This window comes from Canis lupus, chromosome 17 (genome assembly GCF_011100685.1).
Source record: "Canis lupus familiaris isolate Mischka breed German Shepherd chromosome 17, alternate assembly UU_Cfam_GSD_1.0, whole genome shotgun sequence".
Lineage (NCBI taxonomy): Eukaryota > Metazoa > Chordata > Mammalia > Carnivora > Canidae > Canis > Canis lupus.
In genome coordinates, this window is record NC_049238.1 from 56,173,994 (window position 1) to 56,200,274 (window position 26,281).

At 36.4% G+C, this 26,281-nt stretch overlaps 1 long non-coding RNA gene across 2 annotated transcripts; it reads left to right on the forward strand.

Annotated features, from left to right (window-relative positions):
- The first annotated feature begins 3,604 nt into the window (after positions 1–3,604).
- LOC119869761 lies at positions 3,605–8,566 on the forward strand. 2 transcript variants are annotated; one of them, XR_005371915.1, is made up of 3 exons: positions 3,605–3,665; positions 4,770–5,540; positions 7,055–8,566. It is a non-coding gene; the product is annotated as an uncharacterized LOC119869761 (long non-coding RNA). The 2 variants fall into 2 exon arrangements; XR_005371914.1 differs by lacking the exon at positions 7,055–8,566 and having other exon boundaries at positions 4,770–6,313.
- The last annotated feature ends 17,715 nt before the right edge of the window (positions 8,567–26,281 follow it).

Genomic DNA, 26,281 nt, shown 5'->3' on the forward strand with positions numbered 1-26,281 from the left:
CTTAATGCCAAAGTCACTGGAAATGTTAAATATTACACAGAAGTTCCTTCACACTGCTAGTCAAATTAGGCCAGAGTCAGCCAGCCCTATATATTCCAAAATGTGAGGGGGAAAAAAAGTCAGTTTGCAGCAAGTTTTTGTTACACATATCTTACTTGTTAGCTCAGTAGTTTATACTTTACTCAAATCCAGAGTATTGAATTTGTTGTGGGTCATCCGAGTCTTATTTTCCTTTAGAATCTTTGCTCACTCTGATCAGGACTGGGGTTTCAACTTCTCCTCAGCAGCCACAGGAAGCTACTAAATATAGATCCTGATGGGAAAGGCTCTAAGGAATGCAAAACCTGGTATAGTGCTTAAGAATGATATCTCCAGGAGTTCACAGAAACAATCAATAATAATACTGAAGTTCAAACTCTTGGGGGAATTTTTATTTGATCTAGAAGCAGGCACTGTATGAATATTCTGATTTTTGTCCAAGAAGGATGTGGTTAGAGGTAAAATCACTTTAATGATTTTAAAGTCAGGTAAATAATCTCTCTGTAAATGGTTCATCATTTACTCACTTATTTAACCAATATTGTTAGGTATATCCTATGCAATGCTGTAAAAGGAAATATATATATATATATATATATATATATATATATATATATATCAATGTCCCTGTTCTCAAAGGGCTAAAAATCTTTTCAGTAAAATAAGAAATGGATTCATGAGAAATTCAGTAGATATACATGGTAAAAATAATAGCAGCTATTGAATTGAATGCCATCTTTAGCTCAGTAACATAGTATATTTGTTACGAGAATGTATAGGCTATGGAGCCTATTGGGTTTAAATTTTGGATCTCCTATTGACTGTAGAAAAATGTATGGCACAAAATAAATTCTGTTTAATTGATATTATGTTTTGTTTTAAATGTATTATCTGTAATCTGGGGTGCCTGGAAGGCTCCATTGATTAGGCATCCAACTCCTGACCTCATGGGTCTTGAGATTGAACCCCACCTCCACTCCGCACTCTGTGGGGAGTCTGTTTGGGATTCTCTCCCTCTGCTCCTCCCCCAACATGAGCGTGGGCTCTTGCTCTCTCTCAAATAAATAAATAAAACTTTGAAACATATATTGTCTGTAATCTTCAAAGCAATCCTATAAACTAGGGATAACAAGACCTTTTTTTATAAATGAAGACTTGAGGTTCATAGAGGTAATAAGTGACAGCACTGAAGTATATTTCACTGTGGACTAAAGTAATCCGAGAAACACAATGGCAGATATAGGATTTTATCTGAACTATGAAGGATGAAGTAGGATTTCCAGAAGATGAAGAAAATAAAATAAGAATATTAGAGAGTAAAGACACAGTAATAAGCAACAGGATAAAGGCAAGAGTAAACCTGAGGGATGAATAATCTAGATTAGTTTGAGTTTTTCTGTGGGGTATGAGTAATTGTAGTAAAGATAAGAAAAGTAAATGGAATCTAATTTGTAGAAGAACTTAAGTATCAAGCTGACGGAGTTTAAAATTAGTCCCATAGAAAGCAAAAAACCCTTGAATCTCAATAACTTAAAATCGGAATTACCCTAAATGTTATCTACTTATTTTTCCTCCTCTTCATTACCATCATCAGAGTCATTCAATAGAGAAAGAGCTCTTAACTTCCAGCTTTATCCGCCAGAGCAGGGCTTCTGAACTCTTGGTCAAATTTGGCACTATCAGCACTTCATGCCTCATGGCATCTTGCTCATGTTTTGGGAAAGCTGTTCAAACTAACATCACAGAACTAATGAGGCTTTAAGCCAGGCCCCTCAGATTGAGGATACTTGCTTTGGGGCTTTGCCTTTAGTAAAGCCTACAAAATTAATGGTTTTGTAATATTGAGGTTTGGAAGGAAGATGAGAAAGGAAAAGATAGACAAAGATGAGATGGAGACATCCCAAGAACCAATAAGAAAACCCAATGGCTATGGGGTTTTTCTAGGTAAAATGACCACTATGCAGTAAAAAATATTGTGTAAAAATAGTGCTTAAAAAAATTCATGGATGCCAAGCTGTTATGAGTTGAATTCACATGTCCCCCTTTCCCCAACCCAAATTTGTACGTTGAAGCTTTTATCTCCAGTACCTCAGAACCGTATTTGGAGATAAAGTCTTTAAAGACATACTTAAGTTAAAATGAGGCCTTTTGGGTGGGCTCTAATGCAATCTGTGTTCTTATAGAAAGGTAGGATTAAGATGCACAGAGACATATGCAGGAAGTACATACACAGAGAAAAGGCCATGTGAGAGCACAATGAAGAGACAGCCATCTGCAAGCCAAGGAGAAAGCCCTCAGAAGAAACCAAACCTGCTAATACCTTTATCTTGACTTAAAGCTACCAGAATTGTGAAGAAATAAATCTTTGTTGTTTAAGCCACCTAGTATTTTGTTATAACAACCCAGCAAACATATACATAGGCCTTGAGACCCTAGCACTTATGATGAAGCTAGCTCTCATTCAAATATGCAACCTAGAAGAAAACATTTACTGAAACAATGTAAGAAAGAAGGAAAATAATGTTGGAATGGGGAGAGTAAAGGAAGAAGAAAACAGAGATCCTCAAAGAGAGATATGAGTTATTATGGCCAAGTAGCTCCTATTGGAAAACTCTCCCAGAGACAGCCAGTATGAACTCCAGGAAAAAAAAAAAAAAAAAAAAAAAAAAATACCAAAAAAAAAAAAAAAAAAAAAAAAAAAAAAAAACCCAAAACCAAACATACAAACAAACAAAAAAAAACCTTTCTGAAAGAACTGATGATGGACCCAAAACAGGGACACAGTGGAGAGGATGATGCTTGGAAAGAGATGTCACAGGGTGAGTTTTCTATTTTTATAACTTTTACAATGATAGGTCCCAAGCCACATTGTGTAGGAAAGCCAGATCTGTGATGGAGTATCTGAGATTAATTGGCTTAAATAACCAGAGGACAGAATTTGGAGCAATCAATTATTGGAAAGTAAGGATGATTTCTTTGGAAAGGAGAAATCCAAAGAGAGAGTATCCCTAAAGCTTCTGGATAGCTTCTAGCTTAATCTCTGGCTTACTCTTCCTGGACTATGCATTCAAAACTAGATTCTAAGCAGCCCGGTTAAAGCAGAAAGAATCGAACTGTGATTATTTAAGTTGTCACTCATCACAGGGAGACAATTTCCTGTATAAGTCCAGTAAAGTCAAGTACCTGCTAAAACACACACACATACACACAAACACACACCAAATCAGCAGTCTTCAGAGTAATGTAAAACAATCTAGTTTCTATAGCATATTATTCACAATGTCCATGAGATAATAAATTTGTTAACATGGAAAAAAATTAAATTTGTTACATGGAAGGAAATAAGAAAACCTGACCACCTCTCAAAAAGACAGTCAGTGGAGATCAATCCTGATATGACTCAGATGTCAGAATAGATATTTTTTAAATAAAATAAAACTTTTTAAAAAGATTTTATTTATTCATGAGAGACACAGAGAGAGAGGCAGAGACACAGGCAGAGGGAGAAGCAGGCTCCATGCAGGGAGCCCGACGTGGGACTCGATCCCAGGACTAAAGGATCATGTCCTGGGCCGAAGACAGGCGCCAAACTGCTGAGCCACACCCCCCCCCCCCCAAATTTTAAAGTAAGTATTATAATTATTCTTAACAAAGTAAATGAAAATATTCTGATAATGGATAAAATTACAAAATTCTTAGCAGAGAAATAAAAAAGGAAGGGAGTAGTACTAAAAGATACAGTATTTGAAATGTAGAAGATTTACTAGGTGGGCTTAATTACAAAATGGAGCTGATGAAAGAGTTAGTGAAATTGAAGATCAAGTATTCAAGCTGGACAGCAAAGATAAAAAATTTTCGGATAAATGAATAGATTCTTGGAGACCTGTGGAATTATATCAAAAAGTCTAACATACATTACCTGGAGTCCTCCATGGGTAAGAGAGAGAGGAACAGTAGAAAATAATATGTGAAGAAATAGAGATATGAATTTAGTAAATGATTCAAGTATTACTCTTTAATAGTGGCCTATCTAGGATGAGGCATCGAAATCAATCCTTGCTAGGCAACCAAGGGGGAGGGGGGATTCTTTTTTGAGAATAATTATAAACAAAATAAAATTGAGTTAAAGTTCATTTGTTTTTATATAATCATTATGTGCTGGAATAAAATAAAATTCAGAATAATTTGAGTGCACTTTTAGTAGAACTTCATCAGTAATTCTTTTAAGGCTATATATACCTGCATTTTAACTGTAGATTTGAAATAAGCAGTGATAGCATTGTGATTGCAATAAACAGCAGACAGAACTTCAATTACTTTCCATTGTGTCATTTTATATGACCACATGGAATTATTATTTGTGTTTAAAATTTAAATTTAACACAAAGTGAAAACTGTGAGGTGTAATATTTTTCTTTGGAAAGTGCAAAATTTAGTTCATCTATAAAAATTTTAAGTGATCTTGGAAAATAGCTAAAAAACTTTAAAAGTATTCCCTTTTAAATTGTTCACTATTTGTTTTTAAGCCAAAAAACAAATCTAGAAAATAGAACATTACTCTAGTGGTTACAATTTAGTCATTATATAAATTGACCCTTTCAGAGATATTCTGGTTGTATTAGTCAATTATTTCCATAAATTATTTTACATAAGATATTGATAAAAACACCTAGGTTAAAATTGCCAGATTGATTTAAAAAACTATCAAATTATGCACTTTTGTCCTACAGAAACCTAATGGACCATTTGGAATATTATTCTGAAACCAGCAAGTATTTAAAATTTTTTCTGAACTTGGTGAAGAAATGTTAAGTGAGAAACCCATACCAACATGAAAGGGCAACAACCCAGTAGAGCCCAACAAAGAAAATTTTTAAAAAAGCAATTGCAACAATGTCTGGATCTATTTTGAAATATGTAATGCCTGCAACATTGCATAAAGTTTATGAAAATTGTGGAGTGCAAGTTGGCAAATCCAAAGCATGGATGCTAGAAACAACACAAGATTCAGATGACACAGGGATGAAAGACAACAATGAATCATTTTCTATAACCATTGACACCAAGGAAGAGAAAGGAAATGTTAGCATCCACACTGACAGAATTGAAGGAAAAAATAAAGGAGAAGAAAAGAGCATGAGTAAAGCCAAGACTTTGATGAAGAGAAGACAGTGAATGATATTTTAATCTATTTTGATATTCCTGCTTGGGCAATACCATTTCCAGATGAAAAATGTTAATCTGGTTAAGAAAGGAAGTGAACCTTTTCAGAATAAATACGGACCTTTCTCTGCAGTTCAAAGACAAGAAAAGGAAGCAGTCAACACATGACAACTTCATGACTTTATAAATCTTTATCAAACACTGAAAAAAAGAGGCCAGTTTTTTCAAGACTGAAATAATTGTTTTGTTTTGGTTGTAGACTGTGGATACTGGAACAAAAAAAAAATGAAAATCCAACCTTATAACTGCTTTAAACTGGGTAGAAATTAAATCCTAAGGTCTGTGAGATATCTGAAAAAATATCTTTCCTGATTTTTTTACCATTATTATTCATTTTACTTAATGACTATCACTGAAAATAATTTTGTCATAGAGGATGGAGTGTCAAACATGCTGGGCATGCCATTATTCATTAATAATAATATACTCAGTAATTCTTCAAAAATGCTCATTTTGATGATAGATATATGAATTACTTGTTGAAGCCATATTATCTTTTGATGACTCTTTTTTCTTAGACTTCCCCAAATCCAAAAATCCAAAGATGAGCACAAATAGAAAACAAATATAAGCATTGCTTATCCTTTATATTCTTTATATTTACTAGAGTAGTGTAAATCGAAGCAAACTGATGGTGTCATTTTACATATATGAAGTTAGATTCTTCAAATTATCATTATAACACTCAATGGTAAGACTAGCATATCTATATAGCACTGATAGCAGTAAAAATCTGGACAATGACATGGAAACAAACAGAAAAGTTAGTGAAATGTTCCTACACTAGGCCCAGAATCTTTAAGTTTTACATGTGGGAGAATACTTCTACTATTGTATTGTATTCTATTCTATTCTATTCTATTCTATTCTATTCTATTCTATTCTATTCTTCTATTCTATTCTATTCTTTCTATTATTCTATTAAATACTGCATGTATAAGTTATAAGTATAAAGTGCAGATGTACCATAGTTTATTCTACTACTCTCCTGTATTTAAGAATTTAGAGTATTTCCAACATTTTGCAATTACAAACAAAGCTGTAATGTGCACTTTATTCATGTATTTATTTAAAGATTTTATTTATTTATTTATTTATTTATTTATTTATTTATTTATTTGACAGAGAGAGAGCATAAGCAGGGGGAGTGGCAGGGCAAAGGGAGAAGGAGAAGCAGGCTCCTGGCTGAGCAAGAAGCCCAATGCAGGGCTCAATCTCAGGACCATGGGGATCATGTCCTGCACCAAAGGCAGATGCCTAACTGACTAAGCCACTCAGGTGCTCATGCACATCTATTTTCATATTGTTGGAGGGAAGCTTTAAGGTAAATTTCTAGACATGAAATTACTGAGTCAAAAGGTAAACACCTGTCTTAGTTGTGTTAGGTATTTCTAAACTTCCTGCCAGGAAGGTAAATACCAATTTGCATTCCCATTTACACTATGTAACCGTTCTTGTTTCCCCAAAGCCTTGAGAACAGAATATGTTATGCTTTTTTTTCAGTTTTGACAGTACTATGGGTGAGAAATGATACCTTAGGTTATAGTTTTGTTTTGGTTTTGGTTTTATTTTACATTTGGTCCACCACAAATTTTATTGGCTTAACCATTCATAAAAAGTTTTAAAATTGTGGTAAAACACATAAAATATACAGTCTTAACTATTTGTAAATGTAAAGTTCAGTAGTGTTAAGTACGTTCACACTATTGTGCAACCAATTTCCAGAACTTTTCATCATGCAAAACTGAAACTCTATATTAATTAACAATAACTATTCATTTCTCTCTTCCAGGAGTTCCAGATAACCCATCATTCTACACTTTGATTCTATGATTACTTTAAGATACTTCAATTATATGGAATCATACAGTATTATTTTTGTGATTAGCTTATTTCACTTAGTATAATGACCTTTAAGGTTATCCATGTTGTATCATGTGTCAGAATTTCCTTCCTTTTTAATATTCCATTGTATGTATGTGCCACATCTTATTTATCCATTCATCTGTCCATGGATACTTGGCTATTGTGAATAATACTGCTATATAAACATACATGCTCAGATATGTCTTTAAGACACTGCTTTAAATTCTTTTGGATATATACGGAAGAAGTGAGAGGAGTCCCAAGTGGGCTGCTACTAGGGCTTTTATAAAAAACTGACCAGGGAACTTAAATCTTAAAGTCACCACTAGTAGCACCGTATTTACTTCTCCTTTGGAGTTTGGTAACTTTCAGTGGTCAATTTGTAACTTTCATGAAAACATCTTATCTATAGCATTTAAGATCAACAAGGTTGGTCTCCTTATGTTCCCTTATTTCTAGTTTTGTTTGTAACTATCATGAAAATATCTCGTCTATAATGTTTCTCCACATCTGGGATTTCTGTGAGCCTCGTCAGGTAGCCCACTACCTATTTCTCCCTACCTATTCCTATTTGTCCCTACTCACCAGGACCCTGAGATCATGACCTGAGCCAAAATTGAGTTGGATGCTTAACTAAGCCACCCAGGCACCCCTAGATTAGAATTTTTAAAACACACTTCTATGCAACCTAGATTAACAAAAAAATTGCAGTGGAAATTATTAGAACTATGCATGAAGAAAAACAGCATATGTAAAAATTTGTGGGATAAGCTAATATGGTAGTTTAACAATGTATAGATTTGCCTACTTATACAGGAAGAGAAGAAAGTTTGAAAATTGATGTACTATGCATACAACTTAGTAAGAAGAAAGAACAACAGAATGCACTTGTAAAGTAGAAGAAAAGAAATGATGTTGCTAAGAAAAAAAGAGAGACAGAAAGTACATATTTTAGATTTTAAAAGAGTATAACATAACTATAATTGTAGCAGTGATGAAAAGATAATAAAATGAAATTATGAATAACTTGTTGCAACACATTTGAAAACTTATGAAATATTTAATTCCTAGAAGAAATATAAATTACTAACTGTATTCAACAAGAAATAGAAAACCTGAATAATTCTATAACCACTGAGGAAATTAAATAGTAGTTTTAAAAACATCGTACAATGAAAATAATAGGCACAAATTTTTGTAGGGAACTTTTACAAAACATCTATGTATTAAAAAATACAAATAACACAAAACTTCTTCCAGATCATGTGGGGCTGAGGACAAGGAAGAAACAATCATGGTCTAGTATACTCCTGATATCAAAACCAGACAAAAACAGTTTAAAAAATGAGAAAGAAATATTACACGTCAAATTCATTTATAAACATGTATGCCAAAATCTTAAATATTAGCCACTGAATTTAGCCATACATGAGGGAAAAAATACCCCACTACGACCAGGTAGTGAATATTTCAGAATTCAGTTTAGTTCAGCAATGAGAAAACAATATATTGATGTAATCCATCTCAAAATAGGCAAGAAAAATTATATGATTCTTTTCAACAGACACAAACAAAGCACACACACATACACACAAAGCCCAGTATTCACTTATGATTAGAACTTCTGTCAAACCAGCACTTAAAGAGAACATTTTAACATTAAATGATATTTGTAAAACTTAAAATAAATATCATATTTTATTGTAAAATGTTAAAAATATTCCCCTAAACTATGTTTGACATCATCAGTTGTATTCAGTATCATACTGGAAATCCTTATCAACAGAAAAATATAAGAAAAAGAAAATAAGGCATAAGATGTGGGGAAAAAAGACAAAAGTATCAGTAGTAGTAGTTAATATAACATGTAGAAAAGAAAATATAATCTAGATGTATTAGGAGAAAACAGTGCTTATCTGATATAAGATCAACATAAAAAGCCATTTGCCTTTCTGTATAGTATACTCTTTAAAACAACAACAGCAAATATAAGTTCTTTTGCTAAATATGCAAGTCCCATATTGAAAAAATTATATTGAAAGTTATTAAAGAAGGTTTAAATGAAGAGAGACATATACTAAATTCATGGAGGGGAAGACTTGAAATTGTAAAGAAGATATCCAGTAGATCAATACACATATGAAGAGGTGCTCATATTTACTATTAATTAGGAAGTTGCAGATTAAAACCAAACAAGGTACCACTACATATCCATGAGATGACTCAAATTAAAGACTAACAATGTCATTTATTGGTATAGTCTGACACAACCACAACCCTCACACACTGCAGTTAGAATTGTAAATTGGTATGACTATTTCAGAAATCTCAAAGTATCTACTAAAGCTATGCATACCTGTCCTTTATTATCCAGAAATTCTACTCCTAGGTATATACCAAACAGGAATAATGCATATTTTCCAACAGACATTTACAAGATATTGATAAATATTGGTAATAACTGAAACTGGAAACAATAACAGTGTCATCAACAGTAAAGTGGACAAATTGTACTATAATTCATTCAATAATGTATCCATATGTATGTATGTATTCATATCCCAATGAAAATCAACAAATTAGTTATTTTTTTAAAGATTTTATTTATTTATTCATGAGAGACACACAGAGAGAGGGAGAGAGGCAGAGACACAGGCAGAGGGAGAAGCAGGCTCCATTCAGGGAGCCTGACATGGGATTCCATCCAGGGTATCCAGGATCATGCCCTGAGCCGAAGGCAGCACTAAACCACTAAGCCACCTGGGCTGCCCTATTTTTTTAATTTAAATTCAATTAGCTAACAGAGAGTACATCATTAGTTTCAGATGCAATGTTCAATATTTTATCAATTGTGTATAACACTGAGTGCTCATTATATCAAGTGCCTTCCTTAATGCCCATCATCCAATTACCCCATTCCTCCTACTCACCTCCCCTCTAGCAACTCTGTTTCCCAAAGTAGAGTCTCTCATGGTTTTTCTCCCTTTCTGATGACTTACCATTCAGACAAAAGACCCCCTAAAACAAATAATACAGTCAAGAAATGGGCAGAAAGCATGAACAGACATTTCTTAAAGAAACATACAAATGGCCAACAGACACATGAACAAGCTACTGTTAAATGCAACAACATAGATGAACATCAAAAATATATTGTTGAATGAAAGAAACTGACTACAAAACATTACATACCTTTTTATTCCATTTGCATGAACTTTGGAAATAGGCAAAACCAAACGATTAGGTTACAAGTCACAACAGTAGTTATACTTAGTGAGGTAGGCAGGGAATAGTAACAGGGAGGTAAAATGGGGACAACTCTGAAGGACTAGACATATCTTCTATTTCTTGGCCTGGGAGGTGGCTACACAGGCTACCATTTTGTGATTATTTATTTATTTACATTTTATGCACTTTTCTACATATGAATGCACTTTGTGACAAAAAAATGTTTTTAAAATATTCAGATAGAATAAGTTTGGGATGCAAAGCTTAAAGTTTTTAGAATCAATACAGTAGAATTCTCTATAACCTTAGGGTAGGAAAAGATTTATTATACAAGACTCATAATATGTAAACTATAAAGGAAAATATCTGATAAATTTTATATTAAAATTAATTATTTTATATCAAAAGGTATCATAAATAAAATGAAAAGATACACACCTAACAAAGATACTTGCAACACATAACTGAAAAAGAATTAGAATTCAGAATATATAAACAAGAAAATAAACAACCTAATATAAAAATAGAGCATATTAGCAAGTAACTCATAAAGGAAGACCATAAAGTACCAATAATCTTATCTGAATATACTCATCCTCATTAATAATCAGGAAATGCAAATTAAAACTAACAAATTGGCCAAAACTATACAATCTGATAAATCCAAATGCTTGTATGGTTATGGAACATAAGGAACTCATATACTGTTGGTGAAATCATAAATTGGTATAATCACTCCATTGGTAGACACTTCTGTATTATGTGTTAAAGCTGAAGATGTATGTGGACCTCAAGACCAGCAATTCCACTCCTAGAAATATTCCTTGAAAAACTCTGAAATGTGTACCAGAGAAGATACACAAATGAAACACCGGAATAACCCTTATATCCATCAGTAGAAGAAGGCATAATAATCTATGGTTAGGTATACAGTGGAATATTACACAACTATAAAATTTAAAAGACTGTATGTATCAATATGGATGAATTTCAGGAACCCTACACTGAACAAGAGAAAGCAGATAAGAATACTTAGTATGATTCCATTAAATGAAGTTGAATAAAGAGACAAAACCAATCAATTTATTATTTAAGGACACATACTTTTATAGTAATGATATAAAGAAAAGTAAACAAATCATAAAATGTAGCATTGTGGTTAGCTTTTAGGAAAAGGGAGGAGAATATAGTCAGAAAGGGACACATAGGAAGTTGTAGGTATTGATGGTAATCTATGTATTAAGTAGGATGCTTGTTTATTGTTAAACTCTACCACTATATTATATATGCTCTTTTGTATGCATAATGTATTTCATAATAAGATGTTCATAATTCCTATGTTTCCTCTATAGAAAACGCATTATTAGAGACCAATAACAGGAAATCAGCAAGTTCCAAGTGTTCAGTAGTAGCTGATATTGAACTAGAGTATTGACAGAGAAGAGTAGAGATAGTTAATAAGTCCAGTTCTCAATGTTGTCATTAAAATTTTATTTTGCTGAATGTCCTCTTAGGTTCTCTATAGAAATGAGGAAAAGAACACATCACGAGTTGATGGCCAGATGCCATTTCATATTGACTCCGATTCTCTTAGCAATCTGATGCTGTTGGAATTGGGACAGAAACTATCTGTTTTATTTGATAGATTAAGAAACTGGGTTGAGAGAGCTTAGAGCAAATTGCTTCAGAGCACAATTAATAAAGGTGAAAAACACTCTGGACTTGCTTTTGCACCCACCAGCTTTCCTCAGTTGTCTATGCATAGAACTGTCAGCAACATCTAGCACCGCCAGCACTCATGCTTGGAAGCACTCAGCCAGCCTCAGTCTCTTTGGGGCTTCCTCCGGTTGTGAGGGAGGTGTGATATACTGGCTATGGTGGAGGTTAAGTATCCATTTCCTTTGACCTTTCTGCTTATTAGTAGTGGCTGTCCCTGAGCAGCCTTTTGACTTAAGCCCTCTGCTCTCCTGAAGACTGAGGCACTGGGGCTACAGAGGACCTTGATATTTAAAGGTACATTTGCAGAGAGGAGATCCTTTGCTGACCTAAGGAACAGCATGTGAGTGGGACGGGTGAGGGGGGCCAAAGCTGGAGCATGTGAATGATAGCTTCATCAACTTGACATTCCCTTAGGTCCCACCACCTACATAGGGGTTCTTTCCTGGCTATTTCCCCACCAGATGTAAAAATTATTAAGCGTATTTGGCTAGAGTTTCTTGGGGACTCTTCTTTCTCAGTTTTTTTTCTTCACGTTGTTTCCCTCTCTGTCCCCAGTTTTTATCCCCATTTTTATTTTCTGCTCTCACATACACTATAGCCAAATGGTTCCTATATTTGCTCAAGTACATAGGTACAGAGAAGTACCTACTGAGAATTCCCAATACTAGTGCTGGGCCCTGAGGTATTTTCCCAGGAGGTACAGAATTCTGGGGTGAGCCACAATCACAGGGTTGTTTTTTTCCCCAACAATTCAGCAGTCCAGTAACCCTAGACTTAGAAAAACTTAGAGCTGGCTTAGAAAATTCTTTACAACTTAAAATAATTCAAGAAGCAGTAGACTAATAAGCACAAAACAAAGTGGAAAAGTTGTTACAGGATTTTTTCATGAATTTTCACTGAAACTTAAGGACTTCAAGAGAAAGTAATGAGTGAGTTCAGGTCATAGAAGATGTTGGGGCCTTGAACTATTGGTTCCACAGATGAGGAATTAGTAATACACATTACATATGTATGGCTGTATACATGGATGCATATATATGCGTATATTTGTAATGTATATTCCTATTATACACAGTGAGATTTGGAGACCCTAGAGAGCCCTTCACAAGTGAGTTCTAAAATCTATTTATCAGTGGTTCTAAAATCTCTATTTAAATTTCTTTTTAAAAAACATTTCTTTTTTAAAAAAAATATTTTATTTATTTATTCATGAGAGACATACAGGGAGAGGCAGAGACTCTCTGTGGAACTTGATTCTATGATCCCAGGATCATGACCCGAGCCAAAGGCAGATACTCAACCACTGAGCCACCCAGGTGCCTTTCTATTTAAATTTCTATTCAAAAGTTCTTTCTATGGCTTAATTTTTAGAGTGTATAGGATTCCACTGTAAAATGCATTTGGTTCTGAGAGTCATATTAACCACAGCAAAAATATTTGTTGAGCATTTTACAATTTATAAGCACATTTACACATAGTGCCTCATTTACTTAAAACAACAACTTCGTTTTTCTCTCACCATCTTAAGAACAGGACTTAGAAAATTATGTATCTTCAGTTCTTAGGTATAGGAGTTAGAACTGAATCTGGTATTTGACTTTTATTCTGGGCATTATTCCTTAGTCCTGATGTTAACTATTAATTATTAATGTTTTAGCATAATTTTACGATGTATGAGCTGGAGAGTTAGCTTCATCTCAGCCAGTCCCCAGCCATCATCCAGGTAGATCATCTGAAATATAATTATTCTGAGGGAGAGGGGTCATTGTTAAAATTTCAGGTTCTTGAGCTCTATTCCAGGCCTACTGACTGTTCCCGGGGATGGAAATCTTCCTTTTTTAAAACAAGCATCAAGGTAAATTTTACATGCCCTAGGCTTTGAGAAGCAATGTTGTAGCAGCCACATGGTCCTCTCCTTGGCCATATACCTATTATGAGTTTCTGGGGCTCTGACCGCTTTGGGAGAAATAAGTCACAGTCAGTATAGATCCCTGAAGATTCCTGGTTGAAATTTGACTCATTGGCCAAGAATTCCTTCCCCATCCCACCCAAAAATGCAGGATATTTTTTTCCAGCCTGGCCCAGAAGAAAGGCTAATCATTGTTCTCATTCTGACTAATTGGAGACAGTCTGGCCACAAATATCCCCCTTTGTGCCTTTTCTCTTCTTGTAACTTGGGCAGGGCTGCAGAGAAGCTGTTGGAAGACAGCCTGGGTGGGACCCAGAAGAGAATAATTACAACTGCAATGCCTTCTGTCATTAAGTCCTGAGTGGAATGCTGAGTCAAACAATAGAAAAGGTCTCTGCTGTCCTTGGGAACATTTTTGTTATTGTCCCAAGCCAAGGACTTGAGTGTCGAATGAGATTCTTTTATGTCTGTATTTTTTCACAATTTTTGGAATTTCCTATGGTCTGCGAAGTAATGACAATTTGCTTATAACCTTGTAGTTGCCTGTCCTCAATTTGTTAGAGTTAGTTTGGGAGACTTTGGGTAAACTGAGCAGGCTCCAATTAGGAAAGACTATTGTTTCCTTTTGATTTCTTAGAAAAGAAAAGAGGGTAAATCATTATCTCCAATATTATGGCAAGGAACCCCAATTTTTCTACCAGCAGCAATACCTTCTTGTCATGGTATATCACTTTGAAAACTTTCTTCAAATGTAAATCCAATTCACAAGTAGTAGTGGTAGTAGTAGTAATAGTAATTGCAGCAGCAGTGGTAGTAGTAGTAATAGCAGTAGTGGTAGTAGTAGTAGTAGTAATAGCAGTAGTAGCAGTAGTAGAGATAGTAAACATTTATGGAGCATTTATTTCATTTCAGTTCCTGTGCTAAGTGTTCTATGCACTTTTTTCATTCAATCCCATAGTAGCTCTGTAACTTAGAAGTATTATTATTATTCTCACTTTAGAAATGAGCAAATGGAGTCTGAGAAGGTTGAAATAAGTTTTCTAAGGTCAAATAGATAAGCATTGGAATGGTGATTTGTACCAAAAAATCTAGCCCCACAGCCATATTCCTTTTTGCTACAGCCTATGTCCCTCCCTGGATGTATAATCTCTCCTATAACACAACATACCCATATTTTAAGCTTTGCTTAAGATAATAAGAATATGTAATTTGATTATTATGGTAGCTATACTTTTTAATTAAAAATTTAAGGGATCCCTGGGTGGCGCAGCAGTTTGGCGCCTGCCTTTGGCCCAGGGCGCGATCCTGGAGACCCGGAATCGAATCCCACATCTGGCTCCCGGTGCATGGAGGCTGCTTCTCCCTCTGCCTGTGTCTCTGGCTCTGTCTCTCCTTCTCTCTCTCAAGAATAAATAAATAAAATCTTTAAAAAAAATTTAAGACACTTGGAGGATATAGGAATGAAGCTTTTGATTTGAAGCTGTCCCTAAAAAGACTAAGATGAAGTCTTTAACATCCCATAGAGACCACACCAAGGGTAACAACTGGATCCTTTCCCTTATCCCTTAATAAAGGATTTTCATCCTCAGTGTGTGGAACGATTTATAAAATGTATATTTGAGTGTACTTAATAAATATTTATTAAATGAATGAATATATTCTTATCTTTAAAGAATTTCTGACCTAGTAAGTATATCAATTATAATATATTATGTTAAATACTATTAAAAAGATAGCTGGTACCTGATTACATATATTTATTGAGGAAATAAATGAATCCGTAGGGTGTTTAGAAGACTAGTAAATCATTCCCAGAAGCATTGTCACCTATGACGTGACCTGAAAGACAAGTAGTCATAGGCCAAGTGAAGAGGTATAGGAAAGCCATACCAGGCAGAAAGGGCTGAATGGACATGGTACCTGAGACGAGAGAAAAATCACACTAACAATTTCCAGTCAGTCAGTATAGGTGGAACATAAACAAGAGTGGGATTTGGGGGAAAGATGGTGAAAATGAGGCTGACAGGCTAAGCAGAACCAGAACATGAAGGTCATTCATGCTGTGGAACTTCGACTTTATCATGTCTCTTATGGAGAACTTTTGAAAGATATGAACCAGCAAAAATAAAAAATTGTGGTTTTATAAATGTATGTGTAAACATGAATGTTTAATAATCGATATATAATTCACTCTTCAGCATGAGACCTACTCTTCACAACCAATCTTTTTACAACTTTGAGGACATAAATGTTGACAAATCAAGGGAGGGCTTAAATGCTATGATAGAGCAGGATTTCTCGATCTTTGATGTTCATGGGATTACCTGGGATCTCTGACTAAAAGTATATTCTGATTCATTAGGTATGCTCTGGGGCCTTACATTCTGCATTGCTTACAAGCAATGTTGATACTGCTGGTAACTACACTTTTAAGTAGCAAGGTAGTAGAAAAGGAGCAAGACATTGTCTCAGAAAAAATAAAGTATGTTCATGAAAACTGAACATGGGGGTGGGGCATAGAATAAAGGAGGGGCATAGAATAAAAGAGGCAGCCTTAGTGAAATAAAATCTAGGCAGGTAAGAAAGAATAAGAAAATAACCAAAAGAGGCACATCAAGTAAATATATGAGAGCACTCAATCTTGACTGATGGCAAAGAGATGAAAAAAACATTTCTAAAAGGAAATGAAAGAGGATTTACTGACACCAATGACCATAAGCTATAATTCAGAGTGAGTCTGTGATAGCTAGTGCACCATTTCCCAATTTGTTCTACATAATCTTAGAACTATAGGAGTTTACATGTGTTTTTGGCTAAAGCTTTTATAGCCAAATAAGCATGGGAAATGCAGTTAACTAATTTATAAGAAGCAGTTTTCCAAAGAACATCTTTGCCTTAGTCTATTCAAGTTGCTGCAACAAATATACCACAGACTGAGTAGCTTATAAATAATAGACATTTATTTCTCGCAGTTCTAGATGCTGAGGAGTCCAACATCAAGGCGCCCATAGACTTGATGTCTACTGATTCTCAGACTACACTATTAAGAAACAAAGTAACAGAAAAGGAGCAAGACAATACCTCAGAAAACAATAAAATGTTAATGGAAACCAAAAATGGGGATGGAGCATAAAATAAAGGAGGAAGCATAAATAAAGTGTGAGCAGGTTCATATTACACAGATAGCCATCTTTGGCCATTTTCTCATTGTGTCTTTACATGGTGAAAGGAGAAAGGAAGCTCTCAGGGGACTCTTTTATAAGGACACTAATCCCATTTATGAGACCTCCACCCTCATAATCTAACCAATTTCCAAATACCCCACCCCCAAACACCATCACATTGGGAATGAGGTTCTAACACTGGAATTTTGGAAGGACACAAACATTCAATCACAGTAATCCTTTTCATAGGACACCTAATTAACATCTCAAGTCCCAGGATTTTCAATGAGCACAATATTAGAAACCTTGATTGACAGAAAAACAAAACAAAACAAAACAAAAAACAAAAAAACACTGGATTCGGAGTCAGGTCTGGGTTGAAGATCCATCTCCTTCACAAGCTACTTAACGTCTCTGAACTATAGTGGCTTTATGACAAAAATGAGCATCACATTACCAATATCTCAAAGCTACTATGAATATTGAATTAAGAAGAGTAGAAGAGTTTAAACTCCAAAGCATTACAATATTATGCCTCTTTCTGACTACTTATTACATTACTTTATACAATGTTTCATTCATTGGGTTCATTCCTCAATGAAAGAATAGATAGATAGATAGATAGATAGATAGATAGATAGATAGATAGATAATAGATTTCAGAGGCCAAGAAACTCCCAAAGGAACTTAATAAGAGAGCTGGCAGTTGATTTTCTCTTGAAAAAGGCAAAAATTAGGGCAGCCCGGGTGGCTCAGCAGTTTAGCACCGCCTTCGGCCCAGGGCATGATCCTGGAGACCTGGGATCGAATCCCACATCAGACTCCCTGCATGGAGCCTGCTTCTCCCTCTGCCTGTGTCTCTGCCTCTCTCTCTCTTTCTCTCTGTGTCTCTCATGAATAAAAAAAAATTTTAAAAATCTTTAAAAAAAGAAAAGAAAAAGGCAAGAATTAGGCAGAGGCCAATGCAGGATATGGCTTGATGTATTCGTTTTTCCTCCTCTTTTCTGTGTGCTCTTATGTTGCTAACAGGTAGAAGACAGGATCTGACTTCTAGAAAATAATAATTGTTTGCAATGCAAAGGATAGACACTACTTGAAACAGGAGAAATTTGGAAAACAAAATCAGCTCCCATATTCCGGTGGGTGGGCCAGTATTAATTAATAACAAATGAAATGTTAGGATTTTTCATAACCATCCCATGAGTAATACATAGTTTGGGCCATATAAATATCCAGCCAGAAAATTAATATTTTTCATACCTGAGACTGTGAAGATTCCCCATATACCTTACCATATATACCATGTATAAGCATCTTATGAGAGAGGTTAACTATTACAAATGGGACAAAGGAAGGAAAAAACTCATCCACAGTTAGACTACGTTTGAAATTTAAAACATCTGGGTATTTGCAAAGCATTCAATTGATTATATATTTGGTAGTCTTGTCACAAAATGTTGAGCCATTCGAAAACATCTGGATAGCTGAATGTTTATTCAGATGTTCAGTCTTAAATAGATGTTTGACAACTGCAAAATATAATTTTCCAGTTGCTTGGTTTGAATTTTGCTGAATTTTTAAAACATTGTGTCAAAACGCTGTGTTCTATCTGTGCCATTGGCCTGACTTCAGACTAATCAACGAGAACAGACTTAGGAATAAAACTCCTAAGTCAGTGTCTGAACAATCTCACCTTGCCCAATAGTAAGGTATTGTCTTTTTTTAGTTTACTTGGTGGTGTTGAGTAAGTATAGAAAAGCCTTTATTCAGCTTTAGAGAAGACAGTATGTGGTAATAGAACATTGTGATTGGGCATCAGAAGCCCTGAGTTAAAATTCTGACTGTACCTTTTACCCACTGTCTAAACTTGGGAAGCTATAATGGCCTTTTAGGAGCAGTTTCTCTTCTATTAAATAAGTTTCATAACAATGATAACTGGTCTCCAGCTGTGGGGTTTGGTGCAATAATCAAGCACGATAAGAAATAGGAATTAGTTAAATGATACATTATATCTATAAACATGTAGATATTTATGTACATGTTTATGCTTATGTAAGTTGTAAATACCCTCATTACTATTTCCTTCCAGATAAATACAATTAGTACTGTCTATGACCAACTTTGTGTTAATATGAAGAATTTTAAAAGGTGGCTGGGAAACATTACAATTTAAAACAGAAAAAAAAGGACACCTGGGTGGCTCAGCAGTTGAGCATCTGCCTTTGGCTCAGGGTGTGATCCTGAAATCCTGGGATCAAGTTCCATGTTGGGCTCCCTGCACGGAGCTTGCTTCTCCCTCTGCCTATGTCTCTGCCTCTCTCTCTCTGTGTATCTTGTGAATAAATAAATAAATAAATAAAAGCTTTAATAAATAAATAAATAAATAAATAAATAAATAAATCAGAAAAAATAATATGGCCTTGAATTTCATCTTCCTACTCTTTTAATTAATAAGTACTTTGCCTCTAAGCCTACTTCATTTTTCTAACTCTGGTTTTTCTGAAACTTTTATCTATACTTGGAATATTTTTCCTTCATGTTACCACATTTTGAATCCTATGAATGTTTCATCTTCCATCTAAGATGTCAGCTTTCCCTGTGAATATTGTATTTAGCTTTCTCCTTGACAGTCATGATTTTAATGACCTGGATTTGAAAATTCACACTTCCTCTTAATAATTGCTTGACATTGGCCATTGCAACTATTCTCTTGAGATTTTTATTTCTTCAGTAGAAAGTATCATGTATCATAGAATGAACTGACAATTAAGTGAGATAATACACATCCTTCTAGTAGAAACTTTCCTTTCCAAAAAGCTTTATTTTGCCCTCAGTGCCTCTAAATAAACAATTTAGCTTCCTTCTTTCATTTTTATTTTTTATCAATATGTATTCTTTCCAAAATCAAACATTGCCACATGATTTATCAGAAAAAAAGAGGTTTCTTTATCCCTAACTACCATATTTTATTTCCAGTAGCAACCACTTCCAACTCTTTCAGTTGTTACTTTTATTTGCCTCCAGATTTCTTTTTTTAAAAAAGATTTATTTATTTATGATAGACATAGAGAGAGAGAGACAGAGAGAGAGAGAGACAGAGACACAGGCAGAGGGAGAAGCAAGCTCCATGCCGGGAGCCCGACGCAGGACTCGATCCCGGGACCCCAGGATCGCGCCCTGGGCCAAAGGCAGGTGCGAAACCGCTGAGCCACCCAGAGATCCTCTGCCTCCAAATTTCTAATTACCATCTTTATACTGGAATTTATTGATTTTTCCATTTTAATTAGTAGGAAGGGAAGATTAACCTCTTCTTCCATGACATACATACATTTTTCCTTCCTAATTCTCAATATATCTCACTGTTCATTATTATAGATGTTGAAATATTCACATGTAAGATAAAAAGAGGACAACCATTATATTTCCTTTTTTGTACTACTTTTCATTTTCCCTGGAGTTAAGGATTGCTTTATTTTTTAATATCATAGTTTACATACTATTAACTCTTCTACTTTTTCTTCTAATAATATGTCTTTAAACTGCCTTCAGTCTTTTGGACAGTCTATTTTTCTGCAGTGGTAAAACAGAATACAATGTGAAATGTACTTTGACTTGAAATTGTGCTCTTAATAAAGCCCACATTACATTGATTCATTGTATCAGTTCAATGTGATGACATCAATCTAAATATCCTCTCAACAAGAATACTTGCTGGATGAAATACTTAGAATTTTCTTTACTAGTAAGAGAAAGTTTTTAGATTTTTAGGAATTAGATTTCAGCTCTCCAAAAATGTACATCCACTTTGTATTTTTAATTTTGTTTTGGTAGACCAACTATTAATCAGGCCCTTTGCACCTATAAATCCATCATATAGTCTACTTGTGATTCTCATGATTTCTGTCACCTGGTATACAGGCCACGTATAATCAGTCCCCTCATGTTGACTGTGAGTGTGACTATGCATAAGATATAGTTCACTCCTATGATTAAATTATGTTATTTGACAAAGGCAAATGATTTTGCATATTAATGTTAAGGTCCCCAAATCAGATGACTTTGAATTAATCAGAAAGGAGATTATCTTTGTTGGGCCTGACTTCATCAGGGGATTACTTAAAAGGGAATGGGGCTGTCCTAAGGGAAGAGATTCAAAGTGAGAGAGATATTCTCCCTCCTGATGGCCATAAAGAAGTAAAACACTATGTTATAGATGGGGCCACCTGGGCAAATGACAAAAGCCACTAATCATCCCCAGACAACAACCATCAAGAAAGCAGAGACCTATGAGCTTGAATAAGACCATGAGCTAGCTAATTTCAGATCTGTGAGATTTTGAGTAGAAAACCCAAGTAACACCATGCTTAAACTTCTAATCTATAGAACTGAGAGATAATAAATGAATGTTCTAAGGCACAAAGTTTGTGGTAGTATATTATGTAGCAATAGAAAACTAATGCACTATTTGCATCTAAAAGGTTCATCAGTGGCAGATAGTCTCCTTTGCTGTCCTGTCTGCTGCTCACTGGCAGGGTATTCAATAAACTTTTATCTCTTTTGTTTTGTGTGAATTCTTTCATTGCCTCTGCAGCCAGCCTCCACCCAGTTGGGTTGCCCCACATTTCGTGGCCCTATGGAGACCTTCTGCTGGTCCAGGGCTTTCCTCAGATTCTCCAGGAATTTCTTGGAACTTTCCTTCAGTGGACAGACTTTAGCACTCCTTCAGGAACTGATGACCTCCAGCTGAGGTTATTCCTTGGTGAGGATCTGAAACCCAGGGGGGACCCTCAGATCAACTTTGCCCAAAAGGGTGAGAGATTTCCCCTATTGCCCTTCAGAGGGATCCTTCTCTTTCCCTTTTCAGCCGTTCCATGGTCTAACCCTAGTACTCTTCAGACAACTGAAGATCTTTGGCCAGGGTAGCTCCCTAGTGTGAACTAAAGGTTTGAGGACAAACTACTCATGCCTGTGAGGGCAAAAGACCCATTTCTTTTCCTCTCCCACTCCATCTGCAGTTCATTCATGGTGAATCTGACATGTTAGAGATTCATTTGGAACCTTTTCCTGATGCCAGTCAACTCTCAGCCACCTTGCTTCTTTTGCCCCTTCTCCTTACTCTTGTGTTCCTGCAAATCCAGCAGCCATCTTGATTTATAGGCAAAACACTGAGTACCTCCTCCCTTTTCTGACCTGGGCTGGTCACCCCATGTCTGGCTTTCCCTGTTTCAAAAGATGCCACAGCAGGGATTGCAACTGTCATTTGCCATGACCCTCTCCTTGGTAGGACACCATACTATAGTCAGTTGCTTTACTGACTCTAGGTCCAGTCTTTTTCAAGTCAGTGGGATGCCCTGACTAAAATCATGGCCATTAGTTGGAGCTCCATTCCCCTCAGTGGAATGCTCCTTTCAGAATCAGCAACTGGTCTTTCCCACTATGGAACAAACCCCCTCTATTCCCTTGGACTCACCCTTGGGCCATATCCTTAAAAACTGGAAGAAATTTGCCCCCACCTACAGACCTGAGGAAGAGTTTTCCGTAATGTTTCCTGGCCTCAGTAAAAACTCCCAGATCGTAGGGGATAGCACCTCCATGGAACTTTTTCTTATAATACTATTTTCCAGATTGATCTCTTTTGCTGGTTGTAGATCCCACATGTGCAAGACTTCATGACATTGTCCCAAAAATTCTGACCTCTGCAAAAACTGTAGAATGTATCTTGCTCAGTTTCATGGTCTATTTGACCCTGCAGATAGACTTCAAAACCTTTGGTAACTTGAAACTTTTAAGTTTTGCTAAGTTAAGTGACAAATTCAGTTGAATTCATTGGATATTTCAGTCTTTTCCAAATAAGATAAAGTACTAAAACATTAATTATGAAACTTAAGGCTTATCTGCTTTTGATTTCTTATTGCAGAGAAACTAAAGATACTTGAGTTTGTTGGAAAACATTCTTTGTGCATTATTAAAAGAACTATACTATGAAAAATGCATGTTCCTAAAAAATTATGAAATGTATTCATAAACTTGCCTGGAGTAATAGTTTCCAATTGGTTACTACTTAGTTTTCACTGGAGACTAAAGTTTCTGAGAACTAAAATTCTGCTAAATGTAATTAAGACTGATGGAAATGATAAGGAAAGCAAATCTGTATGTAGGAAAGTAGATGTGTAACAAAGATATAAGGAATGAGAATACATTTTTGTTGAAGGAAAAAGAATGTAATTTTGTCTTAAAATGAGAGTAAGTTTTTGGAGAGAAAAAGCTTGGGACAAAATTTGAATGCAAACGAAAGTTGCAGGTTGATGAAGGGAAAGCTTTAGGAAAGAGATTTATGTTTGCTCAGGACAGACTAAGATTGAAATGACAAAGTTTTCTTGGATTGTTGGTCTGCTCTTGGTAAGAAAATATAAACAAAAGTTTTATTCTTTTCTTTATCTTCCCAGAAAACCAAAACTTCTGTTTTGTCTTTATTGGATCTTTGATTACTTCAGAAAGTAAAAACTACTCAATGTTAAAGGAGCTAAGTTTCGTTAACAATGATATAGCTTTCTGTAGAATCCCTTTTAACCATCTTGGTGAAATGCAAATAATCTTATTTAGGCATGAGCTTCAAAATTTTCTAAGATTTTTAACAAACTTCCCCAAGATTTGAATTGCAAATGAAGGGTTTCTGTTGTTTGTTTGTTTTTTACTAATTAGGCTTGTTTATTTGGTATGTTATGTTCTAGTATAAGGTCATCACTTGATATTCTGATTATTGAAGTGTTGTGTGTCATAGAAATAAGTAGATTTCCTGAGTTAAGATGGTGTAGGAATAGGGAAACCTAAATTGATCTAGTCCATAGATTTCAGCTAGAAAGTTATCGAATCATTCTGAACAACTACAGAATCAATTGGAGATCTGAGAAAATAATTGTAGAATCATGATTATACAAATAGAAAAGCGACTACTTTTTGGAAAGTAGGAGGAGCTGTGATATATGGGAGGATACAGAGAGGACAGGGAGCTGGCTTAAAGAGCGTACCACAGGGATTCCTGGGTAGCTCAGTGGCTCAGGGTGTGATCCTGGAGTCCCCCGATCCTGGAGTTTGGATCGAGTCTCACATTGGGCTCCCTGCATGGAGCCTGTTTCTCCCTCTGCCTGTGTCTCTCATGAATATAAAAATAAAATCTTAAAAAAAAAAAAGAGGAGGCTACCACAAAGTTTTATAAGCAGCAGAGTGCAGAATCAGAACTTTTAGAAGTTGGCTGCAGTGGCAGATGTCCCTGGCTTAAAAGTGCTCAGGGGGTGAAGCAGGACAGAATCCCAGGTGGGACAGCATGGCCTCGGGATATGCGGGTTCACAAGAAGAATGGGGTGCCTGAGTGCAGCAGAGTTCCCCGCATCAGAGTGGGGAGTTTATGCTCGGTGTTGCCATAAACTGCAAGCTGCTGCAAGGTCATGCAACTGCTCTCTGGCAGAGGGCCAGAAAAAGGCAGAAGGCTGGTGAGACCATCCTCCTAACTCTTGGGAGGAACAGCAAAGGTCTACAGCACAGGAGTTCCTAAAATTTGGAGACTTGAAACTCAGTCGTGTGCCTGAGATAAAAACGCTTGGTCACAGGCTGGGTGAACACAGAGTTTGGAGGGACACCAGAGGGACAAAAGTGACTGCTGTTCTGTGAGGGCTCACTGAAGACTGAGGGGTGCAAACTTTTAGCTGCATTGCTAGAGAGTAGAGCACCGCCATATTCATCCTTCCCCCAAACCCCCACATTTGGCGCTGAAAACCCTCCAGGAGTAAAACAGCACCACATAGTGCAATCTGGAGCTGCTTACACTGAGCCTGGCTCCCTCGCAAGGGAGGTGCATTTCTCTAAGTGCAAAGGCACCTGATAATCAGCACAACAGGACCCTCCCCCCAGAAGAGCAGCAAGAACAAATGGCTAGCATCAAGTTTACAGATCATAGAGAACTGTAGAACCTCAGCCCTTGGGGAAACAGTATAGCATTTTTTTTTAAATCCTTTAATCTTATAGTTTTATTTTTTCAGCTATTTTCTTACTTTTTCAATTCTTTTTTGTTTTAATTTTTATATATGTTATGTATATATATTTATTTTCAGTTTCTGCTCATTGTGCTTTATTTTACTTTATATTTGTGTGTGTATATATATATTTTCTTTCTTTCTTTCTTTCTTTCTTTCTTTCTTTCTTTCTTTCTTCTTTCTTTTCTATTTCAGGATCTAGTTTCTTTTAACAAGCAGATGAGGGGGCAACATGGCGGAAGAGTAGGGTCCCCAAGTCACCCGCCCCCACCAACTTACCTAGGTAACTTTCAAATCATCCTGAAAACCTACGAATTCACCTGAGATTTAAAGAGAGAACAGCTAGAATGCTACAGTGAGAAGGTTCGTGCTTCTATCAAGGTAGGAAGACAGGGGAAAAAAAAAAAACACAACTAAAAAGCATCCAAGAGGGATGGGCCCCACGAGGAGCCGGCCTAAGGCCATGTGGAGAGAGCCCCCAGGACAGGAAAGCCCCATCCTGGAGAAGCAGGAGCTGCACCAATCTTTACGCCCGGGAGTGAGGAGCAGGATCCCAGGAGGGGCGGGGATGCCCTCAGGCTCCCAGGGACACTAACAGAGCACCTGCGCCCCGGGGCAGAGCGCCACCGAGCTCCTTAAAGGGCTGGAGTGCGCCTGGCTGAGCCCGGGAGCAGCTCAGAGGTGGCTCCGCCCAGAGTGGCTGTGTGGCCCGGGAGCACGATTCCACCAGCACAGGCCCCGGAGCCCAGGGCGCCAGGGGACACAGCCCAGGATCCTGCGCTCCCCCAAGGGACAGGCGGAGACCAGGAGGACACAGGGCAGTGAGGACGCTCCTGCCACTGGGCGGCTCCGAGCTGTGCAGATCAGTGCCCCCGCCCCCGGAGCATCCAGGCCCCTGCGGACTGGGACCTGCGGTAGTTACTGCGGGAGTTGACTCCAGGCCTGGGGAGCTGGCCGCTGCCACTGTTGTTGTTCCTCCTGGGGCCTCACAGGATAAACAACCCCCGCTGAGACTCACATTAGCCTCACAGAATAAACAGGATAAACAATGCCCACTGAGCCACGCACCAGGCTGGGGACTGAGCAGCTCCCCCAGGTGCTCA